Source organism: Dromiciops gliroides, chromosome 4 (genome assembly GCF_019393635.1).
Source record: "Dromiciops gliroides isolate mDroGli1 chromosome 4, mDroGli1.pri, whole genome shotgun sequence".
Classification (NCBI taxonomy): Eukaryota; Metazoa; Chordata; class Mammalia; order Microbiotheria; family Microbiotheriidae; genus Dromiciops; species Dromiciops gliroides.
The window spans coordinates 212,064,040-212,066,278 of record NC_057864.1 but is presented as its reverse complement, the minus strand read 5'-3'; the positions used below and the strand labels follow the sequence as shown (position 1 = coordinate 212,066,278).

Sequence of the window (2,239 nt, the reverse complement as noted above, 5' to 3'; positions counted from 1 at the left end):
ATTGGTGCTATACGTTTTCTAATTTAAGGCAACCACTCATTAAATTTTAGATATCACAGCTAGAATTTTAAACCTTACAATGGTAATCCTGATTCCGGTTTATTACCTATAGTGACAAAGTGTTTATTCCCACACAATCTAAGCCCTTACACTGTTAGCTCTGCTTCTTAGAAAGTTTTCCTATCTGGAACAAAGATCTGACCAACAGTCATAGATCTTTAAAGGTCATTAATAACTGAAATTTACAAATCATTTTAAGTTCGAACAAATGCTTTTAAGCTTCTTAAGGGCAAGGAAAGTTTTATTTTAATAATTGTAGCTCCAGGATCACCACAGTGCTTTGCAATTAATGACATTTATTAATAGCCTACTTCCTATGTGCCAGACACCATACTAAATGCTGGGGATACAAAGATAGGCAAAAGGAAGATAATATATGAAAAGACATTTGGGAGCATGAAGAAATCCAGATGACTGCTCCTCTGTAGAGGTATGGGGGTCCACTGATGTGAAACTTCATATAGGTTGGTTTTGCTGTTTTTTTCCTCTTCTTTATAATTTTCTGTTTGATGATAAGAAATGGTTCTGAAAGAAGGATATGGGGGGAACACAAATGTTGGAGGAAGCTAGGTGGCACAGTGGATAAAGCACTGGTCCTGCATTCAGGAGGACTTGAGTTCAAATCTAGCCTCAGACACTTAACACATATTAGCTATGTGACCCTGACCAAGTCACTTAACCCTCATTGCCCTGCAAAAAAAAAGAAATGTTGTAAAAACAAAATACATCAAAATCGATTATTTTTAAAAAGAGAAATTATGCTTAAATCATCCTATAGTCTTCTCAGGTACTCCAAAGTAGGCCATCTTTTCTTGCCATGCTTAATCAGAGATCAAGCCCTACTGACTTGATCCTTTCAATTGACTGAAACTGGCCCTGGGGAGCTGCTTTTCTGATTGATGTGTGCCTCATTTGGCCTACAATTTCACCCAGGTCCCAGCCATACTTCACTTTAACCATCCTTTCCCCATCTTCTTGCTAGCCCACTTGCTATTACTTGGGTGGTTAATTCCCTTCTTTTCTTTTCTCTCCCTGACTCCCTTTCCAATATGGAGCTATTATTAAATCAAAGTATCAAATACTTTGAAGGGTATGTCACACTAGTTCTCTATGGCTCCACTGATCATTCTTGTAGCTTTCCAAATGAAAATACCCCTCCCTGGCCACCATTCCCTTTATATAAGTCACCTACCTCTGTTAGGTGCTAGATTCTAAAATGTAAATGCTTTGGGGGCTGGGACTGTCTCCATTTAGTATCTGTATCTCCGGTGCTTGGCACATAGTCAGAGCTTAATAATGTTTTCTAATTCATGTTTAGTCGATCCAGCATGAGAGGGTTTCCATATCTTTCACCATCCTGATGATGACTTCTGGGCATTCTTAGTATGTTCCCCTTCCTTCAGATCATGGGCCATGATCCAATCCTTCCGTCTGAAAATGAAAGGGGAAAAGAGGTGAGCCCATTCCCATTAAGGAGGGGAGAAAGGGTAGGTGGAGGGGTCACTTTGCAGTTTACTCTAGTTCCAGTGGTCGGTTCAGTGAGTGATTCCCAGTTTCCCCAAAGGCTGCCCCTCATTAGCATGAACGGGGGTGGAGAATTGAGGGAGGAAAGCAAAGGCTGAAAGCTCAGCTTTGGATTCAGCCAAAGTGGTCTTCACCATGCCATCAGAGAGAGTTCTCTGGCTTCTCTGTCTGCTCATTGGATCCTCCTCAGAAACCCCAGTGACAGAGAGCAAAGGTAAGAAGGGGGAGATGCAGAGAGCCCTGGGAGAGAGGGCGAGAGAAGCAAGGAGTTAGGAGGAGGTGAAGGAAGGGCAGGCTCACTTCAGGCTTGTGTTCCCCTGAGAATTCAGCCCAGCCTGTGTGCAGAGTGTGTTTTCCCCTGGCAGCCTCTTAGGAGAGAGATGCTCATTCTAGGCTCGCCACTACAATGATCTGAAGAGAGAGCAGTGGGGAGAGCCAGAGGAGAGCCTGCATGTTAAGTAGCTGCTCCATCAGCAGAGAGCCAGCAGCCTGATGGATCAAAAGGGATGGCCGAGCGCCTGCCTCTCGGGACCTTTGCACAGGCTAGGCGCACAGCATGCAAACGCAGGACTGGCATTCCAGGCGGGCCGAGGTGGCCCTGCGGGAGCTGTCCCGAATCGTCTCTCTCGGCTACGCTCCCAGACTCTGACTTTGG

The 2,239-nt window shown here is 44.4% G+C and overlaps 1 long non-coding RNA gene across 2 annotated transcripts; it reads right to left on the bottom strand.

Annotated features, from left to right (window-relative positions):
• Positions 1–325: 325 nt before the first annotated feature.
• Positions 326–2,001, bottom strand: LOC122753635. 2 transcript variants are annotated; one of them, XR_006356295.1, is made up of 3 exons: positions 1,885–2,001; positions 1,253–1,491; positions 326–750 (listed from the first exon to the last, which is right to left on the bottom strand). It is a non-coding gene; the product is annotated as an uncharacterized LOC122753635 (long non-coding RNA). The 2 variants fall into 2 exon arrangements; XR_006356294.1 differs by having other exon boundaries at positions 326–585.
• Positions 2,002–2,239: the final 238 nt, after the last annotated feature.